The sequence below is a fragment of the Pseudophryne corroboree genome, chromosome 2 (genome assembly GCF_028390025.1).
Source record: "Pseudophryne corroboree isolate aPseCor3 chromosome 2, aPseCor3.hap2, whole genome shotgun sequence".
Classification (NCBI taxonomy): Eukaryota; Metazoa; Chordata; class Amphibia; order Anura; family Myobatrachidae; genus Pseudophryne; species Pseudophryne corroboree.
This window is the reverse complement of record NC_086445.1, coordinates 122103113-122119683: the sequence shown is the minus strand read 5'-3', so window position 1 is coordinate 122119683 and position 16571 is coordinate 122103113. Positions and strand designations below refer to the sequence as shown.

Here is a 16571-nt window from a genome sequence, read left to right as displayed (position 1 = left end):
TGTGTATCGCTTTTTTCAGGCAGAGAACGGATATATTAAATAAACTGCACTGTCTGGTGGTCACTCACTAGTAAACTCTCTGCACTCTCTACACTTCTACAGTACTCCTCCTAGTCCTAAGCTCCAGTAAATCTCTCTCTCTTATAATCTAAATGGAGAGGACGCCAGCCACGTCCTCTCCCTATCAATCTCAATGCACGTGTGAAAATGGCGGCGACGCGCGGCTCCTTATATAGAATCCGAGTCTCGCGATAGAATCCGAGCCTCGCGAGAATCCGACAGCGTCATGATGACGTTCGGGCGCGCTCGGGTTAACCGAGCAAGGCGGGAAGATCCGAGTCGCTCGGATCCGTGTAAAAAAAGCTGAAGTTCGGGCGGGTTCGGATTCCGAGGAACCGAACCCGCTCATCTCTAGTAGGTATATCTGGTGATGATGGTGCTGACTGGTGTTCACATGGGAGCATACTTGCACACCACTGTACTAAAAAAGAACAAGTGTATTTTTGCTTACATCAAGGTCTGCATAGGATACTGTAAACTTTGCCTATGTGAGGATGTCCCCTTACAAGGACAACATATTTCCCCCACTTTGGAAGTGTAGATGCTATTGAAATGCTTATGGCTTGAATGCGTCCACCCACTGTAGAGACGGAGACAAAGCTGTCTCAGAAGGTAAAACTCGCCATCAGGGAAGAGGGGTGTGTGTCTAGGTACTGTCCGAGCTCACAGCGCATCAGCTGATGCACCGTGTTTCACCCCCAGGCCGGCTCCACTGTGCATGTGCGAGATTTCGCTACTCTCGCGAGATCTCACATGCAGCCCGGCAGCCGCAGCAGTGAGGGACAGAGCTGTCTCTGGCTGTGGTGTATGGGGCAACAACACCTGCAGCTGTCAAAATTTATAGCTGCAGTTGTCGGAACGGTCAGTGAAACATTGGCCCGCACTTCGGAACTCAATCTTACAGATAGCAGAATAGCGCTCCTGTCATGTGCCACACATCTCCTCCTTCATACATGGAGGAGAAGCGGTAACAGCACACATAATGTGCACCAATACCACTTCTCCCCCCTAATGTTGCATAGTATACCTACCCCTTTATCTCCGTCCAATGAATCTCACTCCTAGGCTTAGTACATAAACCCCTTTGTTTGGCCGATAGCATACCCTCCAACTGTACCTTTTTGGCAGGTACAGTACCGTTTTTTTTTTAATGGTCTGTACCGATTTTTGTCTCTCCACACTTCCATTGAAAGTATAGCAAAAGGGGCGTGGCCACACACCCTTTTCAAATTTGTACCGATTTTTCTGTGTAAAATGTTGGAGGGTATGCGATTGTTGCATAACCATATGAAAGGGAGAATAATGCCGCAGAAGCGTGACACTCGGGCCTGTAACGTGGTATAAGTATTAATGGGTGTTTTGGTGCTGTGCTATAGTATTTTAGGAGCAATAGACTGTTATTCTGAGAGCAGCAACAGAAGAAGTGTAACCCAATAGAAATGAACCTACAGTAGGATGCCATAAAGGATAATTTATTACAAATAAAAATGCGAAGCTTGTAAATTGTCAGTTCATGTTTGCATGAAAAGTTTCCGAATAAAATCGTGGTTGAGAAAAACTTTTCTTTGCTCTTTGGCAGTTCAATTTTTAAAGGAAGTTTCCATATAATTTTACACAGAAACATAGAATTTGGCGGCAGAGAAGAATCACTTGGCTCATCTATTCTGCCCTAAAATAAGGTTAAACATTCCTAATAGTGATTGGATGATGTCATGCAAATCTAGCCGTGATTGGTCATTGCGCTTAAATTGTGCTACCTAGTTTGTAGCTAATTGAACCTGCCCCTAAGACTGTTTGGGGGTCATTCAGATGTGATCACTGCTGTGCATTTTTCGCACAGCGGGCGATCAGATCCAAACTGCACATGCGTATGCACCGAACTGCGCTGGCGTGTCATGTGGCAGCTACGGGGATCACGGTCATTGATGGGATTGTACGAAGGATCCATTAGCACAGGCGTTCGCAAGTAGATTGACGGGAAGAGGCCGTTTGTGGGTGGCAACTGACCGTCTTCAGGGAGTGTCCAGGAAAACGCAGGCGGGATCAAGCGTTTTCAGGGAGGGTGTCTGATGTCAAATCCGGTCCCGGACAGGCTGATGTGATTGCAGCGGCTGATTAAGTCCTGGGCTGCGCAGAGACTGCACAAAATCAGCTCTGCTACACATGTGATTGCACACTTGCACAGTGAAAAAACACTCCCCCTGTAGGCGGCGACTATCTGATCGCAGGGTTGCAAAAATCGCTGCCCAGCAATCAGATCTGAATTACCCCCTTTGTTGGCTCACACACCTGCGTCTTCTTTTACCTCCCCAGAACAGGCAACTCCTAATGAAAACTATAACCACATGATCTGATTAGGGTTATTCATGATTTTATTAGAAGGACATTAAATATTGAAAAATATGCCGACGCTGCAATAGAAATAGTAGACCAATTTACATCTGATAATAATACTGATGTTCAAGAAGAATTTTAACAATTTATAAATTTCTAATTCACATTAACCACGTTCACACTTTACTTCAAACTAACATTTAATATTTAGTTAATGTATTAGTAGGGGCTGCGAATGAGGCATTGAATGCATACTGTACCTAATGAGAAGACCATAGAGGTGTGAAAGGGACAGGGATACTAAAAAGGAGGTAAAGGAGGGCATATTAGCAGTGGGTCGTCGACAAGCTGACACGAAAAAGAACAGCTGTGTCAGGCTTATAATTGGTGCAGTACCTCACTCTCACCAGAGGTGCTGCCCATTTACAACTGTCCTATGGCTTCATAACCCTGCCTCTCCCCAGCTAGCAGTGGTACATATAGGATCTGCTCCTGTCTCCTGCTATTGTCACCTGCTTGGTTCCCAGTTACTGACCCTGTGGTTATTAACATTGCTTGCTGCCTGCCTCTGACTGTGCAAGGACCTGACTGTGGGGCAGCATGGACAGTGTAATGGTTAGCATTACTGCCTCACAGCACTGAGGTCATGGGTTCGAGTCACACCATGACCCTAACTGTGTGGAGTGTGTATATTCTCCCCATGCTTGCGTGGGTTTCCTCTGGGTACTCTGGTTTCCTCCCACAGTCTAAAAATTTACTGTTAGGTTAATTGGCTCCCAACAAAATGAACCCAAGCATGAACGTGCGTGTACATGTGGTAGGGAATATAGATTGTAAGCTCCACTGGGGCAGTGACTGTTGTGAATGGCCAAATATTCTCTGTACAGCGCTGCGGCATATGTGTGCGCTATATAAGTAACTGGTAATAAATAATAAATAAATGTCTGCCTAACCCAGCGTATGTGAATCTCATAACCTGTCCCAATAAATGGGGAAGGGGTGGTTTCTATGGCAAAGGAACCGTAACTCGCAGCTATGTAACCAATGGTATTTTAAGTGCATTTAATTGATATTAAATGTGGAGACAGAGTCTGTGTACTCTGTAAGCTTTACTGGCAGTTTCCTACGCAGTGTGATAGTACATCCGTGAGCCTACAGTCTTTGTTGTGGAAATACTATAAAAACTCATGGTACAGTACTTTAGTGTTACTGTATGTTGCGCTTTCATCAGTCTGGTGTTTCCTTAAGTCAGGTTAATTGGGAGATTCTGCCCGAGCAGCAGAGGTTCTTGTGTTCTGTTGTCAGCAAAGGTGCTACGTTGTTGGTAAGTGCTGAGCCTTTGTAGAGCATTGTAGTCTGTAAAACCTTACCCCGTGAATGTATAAGCAAATGAGAACTCCTGCCTCTTACGGAGAATCCCTTACCAACCTCAGTTAAAGGAAATACCATACACAGGATGTAGTCAAAAGGTCCACAATAACAATGTCAACATTCGTAATGTCGGCACCACAATGTTGAAAGTCATGATGCTGACACTGTTAAAATGTCATCATTAGGGTTATGCTGTGGGCAGGAGGGTTAGGGTTAGGCTTCAGGGTCAGGTTAGGGTTAAGGTTAGATAGGCTGACCATACTGGCCCTTTAAACTGGGATACTCATGAATTACACAGGTTCTGTGGCTGATTAAAACCAGGTGACATGCAGGCTTGAAGTCAGCCAGCCACAGAACCTGTGTAATTCATGAGTGTCCCAGTTTAAAGGGCTAGCATGGTCAGCATAGGTTAGATACTAGAGGGAGGGTTAGAGATAGCAGAGAAATACGTACTGGAACGTCAGAGGAACCTGATCCTTAAGTGACAGTCACATGACCGCCGGGACCCGGAAGTCGTCACTAGGCCACCAGGACAAAATTACAACATTCTAACATGTCGGCATTTCATCACTGTCTTCATGATGAATGTCGACATTATCACGGTCAGTATTTCATACCCAACCCCCACGCATAATTGCCTACTCTTCTGGAATGTATGGCAGACTCCCGAATTTCGGAGGGTGCCTTCTCGGACTACTGGGAGAGTGAATCAACCTCCATGATCCTGCTTTGAGGACACAATAATTCCATCATCACAACACTACCCCCCACCTGCATGATGACTTACCACCCTGGTCCTGTCTGCATTGCATGGCTAACTATGTAAACCTTAGGGGACTATGATGACTTGCCCTTATTATGTGGGCAACAATTCTATCAAGAATAAGAGGGACATATGCATTTGAGCCCATAAGCAAGCTGGTGCTTGTAGTTCTACAACAGTACATACTGTAATAAGTCATGAGCTATCAGTGCATGCTGGCTACACTATATTTCAACATTTTTATCCTGGTACCCAAAAGCCAGGAGTAACAGGAGGGACCTAGTGGTACTGTAGCACATATTGGGCCTCTCAATTTCACAAAAATTTAGTTCAGTCCCCCCTCCAGAGGATCAGGTCTGATCTTGCCTAGACTGGGCCGCTAGGGAATGTAGGGGATAAAATCCTATGTTTGACATCAGATTTTACCATGCGGTTTGCATCTTGCAGACTGCAGGGAGAAAAATCCTGTGGTTTGGATCTGAAAACCGCATTCAATGGGGGGAATTTAACTGGGCACAAGGTTTTGACAGCAAAAACCTTGCAGACCGTGCGCCTAACTTTGTATTACTGCAGGTGTGTGTGATCCCGATACCTGCGGTATCCAATTCTTCAAAAATGCAGGCAGAATTTTCACAGCACAAGTAAAAAATAAAAATAAATTATATTTACCTGTCCATTGGTCTCTATGGCTCTCGATGGTCTCCCCTCCATCATTGCACTGGAGGCTGCTGGGAGGTGAGGTGGCTGTTGGGAGGGGAGGTGGCTGCTGGGAGATGTAGTTCTCCCGTCTGCTGCCTCCGGTGGGGTGTGGGTCACACATACTTACTCATGCACACACAAACACACATATATTTACTCACACTCATAGACATATTACACTCATCGCTGCTGCAGGAGATCGGTTCCCAATGCTGAAGAAGACAGCGCTTCGACTAATAAGCTAATTGGAGACTTCCTATTGCTTAATTAGTTATTGGTGAGGGTGCCACAAGGGTGCCAGAGCAAGTCCAAATGATTTTTACCCAAAATAATGATTTTAGGAAAAATCTGACTTGCTCTGGAGGTGTGTAAAAATAAATAAATCACTGCGTCTCATTTTCTTTCCTTTAATTGAATAGGAAACCCCAGCACCGTGTTTGTTTTAATTATACACCCTCAACTGAATCCCCCCCAATGTGTAGCAGTTTTCATAGTGCACAGCAAAGTGACGCAACTTATTACGTTCTCCAGGCTCCTAGTGAATTTTAACAGAGCATGGCTGCTGACTATTCGTAAAAAGAGCAAATAATAATGGAAGTGATGACAGTCACAGAAGTCTTTTGTACAGTTCTACTAGCTGGAAGGATTACCATATACAATTACAGAAACACAATGTGCCATCTTAGAAGTAATATGCTGTCACTTCCATGTATATTGCCGCCTTCTTCACACAAGTATTTGTCTTCTTGACTGGCGTTACATACAAAAAGTAACTTCTGCAATTACATTTTCATTAGAAGCTCCAAAACTGCTGTACAATGGCAGTGACATAATTCCTTTAACATTTTAATGTCCTCGTGTAATCTGCACCATAGGCTGAATTCCACCATGCTGTTCTAGAGAAAACTGATATAGCGTTACTCTGTACCTTGCGCAGTGATTGAACTGAAATATAATATGGGTTTTGGGAAATCCACTTTAAATAAATCATCAAAATGAAATTCAAAATAAATATCATGCTGGATCAAAAACATCAATCAAGTAATTAATATATTATTTGAGAATCAACTAGCTTGCTTAGAGAAATATATTTATTAAGAAATAATATCCAATTTAAAAATAAATATCAAAGATGAAGTAAAGGTGTGTACACACGGTGAGATAAATCTATAGGATTTTGACTATATAGTCAAACTCTTAAGGAAAGTTACTGCATATCTCAAGGTGTTCGGCAGCTTGTGACACCGATTTGATGCGCACTCCCGCGGGGTCGGTATCGTAAGGCTAAACAGACTGTGCAGGCAAGTCAGTCTTGACTATCTAGTGTTCTATCTACTACAAAGTATAGTCAAAATCGTACATAGACAAAATCTCAAGTACAGATAGTCAAAATCTGTACAATCTGGGCTCTGGGGAAGTTCAAAGGAAATTGCATAGTCAAAATCGGACATAGCAAGGATCACACCGTGTATACACATCTAAAAAGTCCAGAGTTGATAGAAAACAAAAACTATATTACACAACCAGCTGGCATACCCGGCATTGCCCGGGATTTTAAGAATGTCTGTTTACAAAAATAAATGTAAATATTAAACACACAGTATAAATAACATTGTAAATAGCTGAATACCCGTGCTTCGCTACGGGATGAGGATGGTAAATTAGAATGATAGTTGTTTGTTAATTTACTTTGGTTCGAGATCTAGTATATAATATAGGCATATCTTGCTTCCCAGACGCACTTTGTGTAGTGGCCAGACCCCTTTTTGGTCCCTCAAGGGACCCTACTCTTCCCACTATACAACTCTCAGTCTGTGGCTTCCTGTTGCCTCCATTCCCCTCCTCACATCATGTCAGTGCCCCTGTGAAATTATCGATGTATTGACAGTTTCTTATATAGCGCAGCACACTATGTATCTCCTGATATACTCTGTGCTGCTGGGGGACCGTGCTACTTCCACTATATAACTGTCAGTGTGTGGGTTCGTGCTACCTCCATTCCCCTCCTCACATCATGTCACTGTCCTTGTCACATGCAGCCCTGACATCACTGACATATCATGCATGTCCTGATACAGTCTGTGCTGCTGGCCCACCCCTAGGGGTGCTAGTGATGTGTTGACCCCACAGTGTTTGTTCCCAGAGTGTAAGTCATATGTGTAGCAATTATGGTGTAAATTGCTCCAGGCATTCCAGCGTTATGATGTCTTCTGAAAAACTCTGTGCTGCTACCTCACCCCTAAGGGTGCTAGGGGTGTCTTACCCCCACAGTGTTTGTTCCCAGCTTGTAAGTCATATGTGTACCAAGTTTGTTGTAAATTGGTCTAGGCATTCGGGAGTTATGCTGTCTCCTGAAATACTCTGTGCTGCTGTCCCACCCCTAGGGGTGTCTAACCCCCACAGAGTTTGTTCCCAGATTGTAAGTCAGATGTGTACCAAGTTTGGTGTAAATTGCTCCAGGCCTTCCACAATTATGCTGTCTGCTGACATACTCTGTGCTGGTCTCCCACCCCTAGGGGTACTAGGGGTGTCTGAACCCCACAGTGTTTGTTCCCAGAGTCTAAGTCATATGTGTACCAAGTTTGTTGTAAATTGCTGCAGGTATTCCAGAGTTATGCCGTCTGCTAAAATACTCATTGCTGCTGCCTCACCCCTAGGGGTGCTAGGGGTGTCTTCCCCCAACAGTGTTTGTTCCCAGATTATAAGGCATATGTGTACCAATTTTTGAGTACATTACTCCAGCAATTCTGGAGTTATGCTGTCTCCTGATATACTCTGCGCTGCTGTAGGGTGTGTCTAGCACCAACTATGGGCGTATCTATGCTTAAATGCTTGTTGCGAGATATTTCTATATAACATTAGTAACAATATATTTTGAAAAATTTGGCTAGTATTGATAATAAAGTATAATTGCTGCCTGCAATACTGGACTTCTTGTTTGCAACAATCCGCTGTGATATTTATTTTCTTCTCATTAAGAACAATATACATGATAAATGTGATGCCAGTGCAATGAATTCAATATGCAATTTGCCTTTTGTGTGAATTTACCTAAGAATATTCTTCTTGCTGGGTCACTGAGAATATGTTGCTAAGTATGTTTTTTTTTTGGGCGTATTAGATGTACTGGACTCCTGCAACTTGTAGGGCCTACTTTTATTTATAGGCTGTGCTATTTTTCATACCTTTAAGTATCCTCCAAATCATTATGGATACTCTAATTAAAGAAAAGTGTTTAAATATTAATAATAAAAATTCTTATTGTCTCTCCTGCCAGGGAACAAACAAGGAGCTAATGAGAGTCGCCAGCAGAGACTCCTGAACTACATTAGTCACAGTAACTGCAGCTAATCATTGTCCTTGGTGGTCCCCTGGCAGGCTGAGTTGAGTTGTAGAAAAGAATCCAGGGTTCGTGCCTTACAATCCAGGGCTGTGTAAGGACACACTTATCCAGGAGTCTTCCACAGGATGTTGGATGGAAGGTTGCTATGTACCAATGGAATATATACTAACATACCAGTACGAGATGGGTCTATAGTTCCTGGAGGTAAACAATGCAATATCCAGGTATACCAGTAACAGTAACAACTATTGAAAATAAACCTGGTCTGTGCTTTTTTGTGGGTCTGACATTTTCCCCAGGCATACTGGTCTACAGGGGGTGCTGTCTGCAGCTATCGTGCCAGCTACTAGAAGGCAGGAAAGACTGTTAGTCATAAACTTAGAGGACATCTTACTTTGAAGATAGATTTAATTTTGGTACAAATGAGTTTGTCATTTTGAACTGTAATAAAAAATTCATATTCAAAGTAAATGGTTTCTGGCTTTAAAAGTGCATTATATCTGTTTAATTGCATTATTAATCATCGGTGCCCATCTCGTCTGTATTATGGGCCCTACACACTGGCAGATTTCACTGCACTCTCGCCATCACTCCCCCCCGCCGGCCGTATCGGCCGTCGGGCACCTCGGCGGCACATCGGCATATGTGTAGGGCCCTTTAGTCACATTTCTTCCAATGCTTTATTGCATTTTCTCAGTACTTTGTACCTGGATATGATAAATCATCTTGCGTGTCACTTTTCTAAAAAGAAAACCCACATATCCTGGAATCTAACCCCTAAATTCCAAGACTATTGTTAAAGGGGGTCTTGTCATCACCAACACTGGGCATACCATAGTGTTGTTCAAACGCTAGGACATTTCTGTCCTGGATACATAACACTGAATGCCAGAACCTAGGAAACCATCTAAAGTATCAGTGTAGATAACTGTAACCAAGTGCTCCGTAATGCACCAATATGTAAAGGTTCAAATAACTTTGCAATGATAAAAGTGATGTGCATTAACATTCGAATATAGCTATATATAATGATCAACGTGAGTCCTTTAGAAATCATTCTGTGTTTCTCAATCACTCTGCATCTTTTGTAGGTAGAAGAGAAGTTATACATCAGAGGGCCTGATGCAGGAGTTGCACGCAAATCTGTGTCGCGGAAGAATTGCGCTAGACTTTGCACTGCATATGCTCTGTAATAGAGTATACACAACCAAGCTTAGATGCATCTCCAAAGGGCAGCAACTGGGCGCTCACTTGTAGGATGAGTTTCCTGAGGGCATGACGTGCGCTGTAGATGGAATTGAGGGCTATTCAGAGATGAGCATGCACAGAGAAGAGGACAATGCAGCCACACCTGAGGATTACTTACAAGGACTCTGAATCAGGCCCAGAGTGAACCTACTGCACATAATCTGCATTATAGATCCCAGAGAAATGCGGTGAAAGGTGTGGAGACATCATGAGCTGTCACTGGCTCCGCCACCTGAATCAGCTTCTCCAGCCAGCTTAGAGCTGACCTATAGTGTGGTGGTCTCCTGATGGAGAGATGCCAGTGCTGTATGTGGGTAGTGGGGGTAAATGCTGGGGAGCTGGGTAATATGGCTTTTAATGTATAGCGGAGAGGCACCATGCAGTAATTCAGTACACACGGATGCTCAAAATGGACATCTCAGTCCTTGCACATTCGATGCATGGCTGTACACCATGGTAGGGATTTGTAATATTGACATAAAGTCGCAGACGTGACTGGCAACAGATGCAGACACTGCAGAGTCCAACTCACAATCAGGCCTTATAGTGTTCAAATCATAAGCAGCGGTAACACTGGAAGTCAGAGTAACACTGAAATCAGGTGCTAATATAGGTTACAATATATGATAGTGTTTCAATAGTTGTAAAAATCTGAGATGCTATTGAAACCCAGATTTGTCAAGTGATTATGTTCAGCCCTTAGGCACTTGCAACTTTTATCCAGAAATAGGAGTCAGAGTCCAAGTCTCCTTATTATGCATTTGCCCCTGCTATTTGTTTAGCCACAGTAACCCTCAGTAACAACCTCCTCTCCCAGACCCCTGCCCCATTCACTTTGCACATTGAGGCTTTACCCCAGCTTTTCTAACACAATGACCCCCTACCCACCACCACTACCGCTACTCGTGATCAGGAACGCTAAGACAGTGCTACAGATCTCTAAATACTCCCTTCTCCATTCATCTAGTTTAGCATAAGTTGAATGCATTGAGGTCAATCAGGCGACCTCTAATGACCTCGTGAACGTGAGTAAAACAATTGATTGTGTTTAACATACGCTTTCATTGGTGTCTGAACTGCATTATTAAATGATAGTGGGTAACCAGCCAGAAGTCATAGCTAGAAAAGCTACAATAACAAACAGAGGTACAGTATTCCATATGTCAGCAGCAAATTACTCAGCTATACAAAACAGTAACACATTTTAGCACTACAGAAAACCAACAGTTACTGTACACAACAATCTCATGTATTTTGCACAAAGGTAATTGCAATTAATGTAAAGGAAACTAACCTCTGGTTTTGTAGCAGTGTCCTGCTGACTGTGTAGAAAAAAAGTTTAGGAAAGTTTAATGCAGACAGAGATTGTGCCTTGAAGTTCTTCAACGCCTACAGACCGGGAGTGGAAGATATTTTAGGACTGGCCAAATATCAGCAAGGCAAAATGCATTCACATGTTTGGCTGTGTCTTGTGCTCCAGCCCACAGCAATCACATAACCAGCTAATTTTACTCTGTCATAATGTAGCTGGCTCCTTAGTTTAAAGTCTAAAACCTTATGAAAGAATGTGAAAGTCAAGAAACGGACACCAGATATTAGCCTCACTAGTGTAAATGTATTTTTTGTAGTTATAAATTCTGAAAAATGAGTCTGAACCAGCTTTGGCATGGAGCATTTAGTATGCACACGCTTTTTGCAAGTACAGTTTTACATTATCATAACGAAACACTGCGTTCTGGAATAAATGGTGCCTTTTGCTGACTGTTTTCCTCTTGTTTAAATAAAGATCAGAATTTCAATATCTTTATACACTACAGAGTTCAGTAGCCAGAAAGTGGTGCATGCTTATTCTATGACTGTCCTTCACCAGCAGTTAAAGCCCACTGACGTTGAGTCATGAATGGGAACTGGGAACTGAGGGGGAGTGACCAAATCTGGGAGGCATGGCCACACCCACTCTAATAAAGACCTAAGGCCGTGGTTCCCAAACTTTTTTGAATCATGACGCCCTAGAGTATCAGAATTGTTTTCACAGCACCCCTAGGCCAAATGTTTCTTATTGAGAGATTTACAAAGAAATATTAAATTAAGTAAATTGTGCTTATATGTCATACTTAGGCTCAGTTATGTGGTGAGGGACAAGATTAATTTCTGTTTGTTTACATATTTTATGATTGGCAGCAGTGGCGTCGGAACGGCGGGGAGATGCCCCCCCAAACATGAAACAGACGCAGTCGCTGGGGAGGGGGAGCGCTTATCTCCGGATCCCCACGCCGCGGAAACTCCTAGTGTGAAAACGCTGCCGCCGGCTCCGCAGCCTGCTGCCCCCTCTCCTGTCCTAGCCGGTTCTTCACCACTGATGCATTACTGGGAGGAGGTGGGGATATCCCACGCCTCCTTCATCAGTGAAGAGTGAAGAGCCACCAGGCCAGGACATGGCGCAGCAGGCTGCGGAGTCGGCGGCAGCGTTTTCAAAGTAGGAGTCTCCGCGGGGATCTGGAGGTCAGCGCTCCCCACGCGGGAAGGTGGGGGGTTGAATCAATGGGGAGCACCAAAACTTATATTCTACAATGCCCCCCCAACCACAAACCATTCCTGCACCTCTGATTGGCAGCCATCATCACTGATTTTGCCAATTACATTGATGATAAATAATTTGAATTGGTCCTGGTCCACTAACCCAGGGCAACCCTGCAAGTGCCCAGAGGCACCCCAGGATGCCTAGCCACACAGTTTGAGAACCACTGCCCTAATGTAAAGTCATACTTGCCTACCCTCCCGGAATGGCTAGGAGGCTCCTGAAAATCGGGTGGTGCTCCCGGCCCCCCGGAAAGGCAGGCAAGGCTCCCACATACCTGCTACGGCCCCTCCTTCCTCCCTCGTCCGCCCACAATAGAGTGCAAGTGGGTGGGCCGGGGAACCTGATGACACGATTTACAGTAAATTGCTTCCTCCTAGCCCTGCCCCCCACTACACAGTGCCTAATTTGTCGACACTGTAGAACGGGGGGTGGGGCCATGATGACGCGAATATGCCACCACACCTCCAGACAGCCCACCTATATGCTGGCCACTACCCCTATGCGCCGACCGAGCTGCCCCTCCCAGAGAAGGGGGCAGCCAAGTCGGTAAGTATGTGTAAAGTACTGTACTAGGTGCAGCAAACAGGGGCATTTACCTCCCTTACCAGTTGGCCCCAGACCCATTTAAACAGTACCCAAAAAATACTTTTATTTAGGTAGGAGTGTCCATTATGCGGTTTGTTGTGGGGTGATCTGAAGGTATCCATGGCAACCCAAGAGGAGCTATAAATAATGACAGATGGTTGACAGTTGTCTGAGGCAGAGGTAGCCAACCCTGGTCCTCGAGATCTGCCAAAAGTTCATGTTTGCAGGCTACCCGTGGATCTGTAGAATGTGTCGGTTATGTTGGGCATACGCAGGCGGGTAAAATGCCTGTCAGAATGAGAAGCATTTTATCTGTCACTGCAGATATCCGGGACATACACTGTGAGATCTCACACCGTGTACTGTATGTTACCTGATATCGGCGCTCCGCCCCCAGGAAGGAGACATAGCCCATGTGAAGAACAAGGGAATGTCCATTGGCCAGCCATGGTAGGACATACAGTGCCCGATACTGCGGATATGACATTCCATAGTAAATGGAGGAGGGGGTGCAGAGTAGGTATATGGCGGGAGCAGTATATGGAGGAGAGGGCACTATATGGAGGGGTATGGGGGTGCACTATGTATATAGGGGCAGTATATGGGGGTTGCAGAATATGTAAGAGGATGGGAGTGCAGCAGTGATGTGCGGTGGGGTGAGGTAGGTGAGGCAGAGCCTTTCCTGTCAGACTAACGTTTGTGGCAGAGTTTTGACTATATAAAGTATATGAAAAAATAAGAATTTACTTACCGATAATTCTATTTCTCGTAGTCCGTAGTGGATGCTGGGAACTCCGTAAGGACCATGGGGAATAGCGGCTCCGCAGGAGACTGGGCACAAATAGAAAGCTTTAGTACTACCTGGTGTGCACTGGCTTCTCCCCCTATGACCCTCCTCCAAGCCTCAGTTAGGATACTGTGCCCGGACGAGCGTACACAATAAGGAAGGATTTTGAATCCCGGGTAAGACTCATACCAGCCACACCAATCACACCGTATAACTTGTGATCTGAACCCAGTTAACAGTATGATAACAGAGGAGCCTCTAGAAAAGATGGCTCACTACAACAATAACCCGATTTAGTTAACAATAACTATGTACAAGTATTGCAGACAATCCGCACTTGGGATGGGCGCCCAGCATCCACTACGGACTACGAGAAATAGAATTATCGGTAAGTAAATTCTTATTTTCTCTGACGTCCTAGTGGATGCTGGGAACTCCGTAAGGACCATGGGGATTATACCAAAGCTCCCAAACGGGCGGGAGAGTGCAGATGACTCTGCAGCACCGAATGAGAGAACTCCAGGTCCTCCTCAGCCAGGGTATCAAATTTGTAGAATTTAGCAAACGTGTTTGCCCTGACCAAGTAGCTGCTCTGCAAAGTTGTAAAGCCGAGACCCCTCGGGCAGCCGCCCAAGATGAGCCCACTTTCCGTGTGGAATGGGCTTTTACAGATTTTGGCTGTGGCAGGCCTGCCACAGAATGAGCAAGCTGAATTGTACTACAAATCCAACGAGCAATAGTCTGCTTAGAAGCAGGAGCACCCAGCTTGTTGGGTGCATACAGGATAAACAGCGAGTCAGATTTTCTGACTCCAGCTGTCCTGGAAACATATATTTTCAGGGCCCTGACTACGTCCAGCAACTTGGAGTCCTCCAAGTCCCTAGTAGCCGCAGGTACCACAATAGGCTGGTTCAAGTGAAACGCTGAAACCACCTTAGGGAGAAATTGAGGACGAGTCCTCAATTCTGCCCTGTCCGTATGAAAAATTAGGTAAGGGCTTTTATATGACAAAGCCGCCAATTCTGAGACACGCCTGGCTGAAGCCAGGGCCAACAGCATTACCACTTTCCATGTGAGATATTTTAAGTCCACAGTGGTGAGTGGTTCAAACCAATGTGATTTTAGGAACCCCAAAACTACATTGAGATCCCAAGGTGCCACTGGAGGCACAAAAGGAGGCTGTATATGCAGTACCCCTTTGACAAACGTCTGAACCTCAGGAACAGAAGCCAGTTCTTTCTGGAAGAAAATCGACAGGGCCGAAATTTGAACCTTAATGGACCCTAATTTTAGGCCCATAGACAGTCCTGTTTGCAGGAAATGCAGGAAACGACCCAGTTGAAATTCCTCTGTAGGGGCCTTCCTGGCCTCGCACCACGCAACATATTTACGCCAAATACGGTGATAATGCTGCACGGTTACATCCTTCCTGGCTTTGATCAGGGTAGGGATGACTTCATCCGGAATGCCTTTTTCCTTCAGGATCCGGCGTTCAACCGCCATGCCGTCAAACGCAGCCGCGGTAAGTCTTGGAACAGACAGGGTCCCTGCTGGAGCAGGTCCCTTTTTAGAGGTAGAGGCCACAGGTCCTCTGTGAGCATCTCTTGAAGTTCCGGGTACCAAGTCCTTCTTGGCCAATCCGGAGCCACGAGTATAGTCCTTACTCCTCTCCTTCTTATGATTCTTAGTACCTTGGGTATGAGAGGCAGAGGAGGGAACACATACACTGACTGGTACACCCACGGTGTTACCAGAGCGTCCACAGCTATTGCCTGAGGGTCCCGTGACCTGGCGCAATACCTGTCTAGTTTTTTGTTGAGGCGGGACGCCATCATGTCCACCTTTGGTTTTTCCCAACGGTTCACAATCATGTGGAAGACTTCTGGGTGAAGTCCCCACTCTCCCGGGTGGAGGTCGTGTCTGCTGAGGAAGTCTGCTTCCCAGTTGTCCACTCCCGGAATGAATACTGCTGACAGTGCTATCACATGATTTTCCGCCCAGCGAAGAATCCTTGCAACTTCTGCCATTGCCCTCCTGCTTCTTGTGCCGCCCTGTCTGTTTACTTGGGCGACTGCCGTGATGTTGTCCGACTGGATCAACACCGGCTGACCCTGAAGCAGAGGCCTTGCTAGGCTTAGAGCATTGTAAATGGCTCTTAGCTCCAGTATATTTATGTGAAGTGTTGTCTCCAGGCTTGACCACAAGCCCTAGAAATTTCTTCCTTGTGTGACTGCTCCCCAGCCTCTCAGGCTGGCATCCGTGGTCACCAGGACCCAGTCCTGAATGCCGAATCTGCGGCCCTCTAGAAGATGAGCACTCTGCAACCACCACAGAAGAGACACCCTTGTCCTTGGGGACAGGGTTATCCGCTGATGCATCTGAAGATGCTATCCGGACCATCTTTCCAGCAGATCCGACTGGAACGTTCTTGCGTGGAATCTGCCGAATGGAATCGCTTCGTAGGAAGCTACCATCTTTCCCAGGACTCTTGTGCATTGAAGCACTGAGACTTGCCCTGGTTTCAGGAGGTTTCTGACCAGTTCGGATAGCTCCCTGGCTTTCTCCTCCGGAAGGAACACCTTTTTCTGGACTGTGTCCAGAATCATCCCTAGGAACAGAAGACGTGTTGTCGGAATCAGCTGCAATTTTGGGATATTTAGAATCCAGCCGTGCTGCCGTAGCACTACTTGAGATAGGGCTACTCCGACTACTAACTGTTCTCTGGATCTTGCTCTTATCAGGAGATCGTCCAAGTAAGGGATAATTAAAACGCCTTTTCTTCGAAGAAGAATCATCATTT

General features: G+C 45.3%; 1 protein-coding gene across 1 annotated transcript in view; it reads right to left on the bottom strand.

Annotated features, from left to right (window-relative positions):
- Positions 1 to 11223, bottom strand: part of SGCG (sarcoglycan gamma) — a 356819-nt gene extending 345596 nt beyond the window's left edge. The window contains exon 1 of the mRNA XM_063951669.1: positions 11113 to 11223. The gene's annotated coding sequence lies outside the window, so the exon portion shown is untranslated. The remainder of the gene's footprint in view (positions 1 to 11112) is intronic.
- Between the last annotated feature and the right edge of the window lie 5348 nt (positions 11224 to 16571).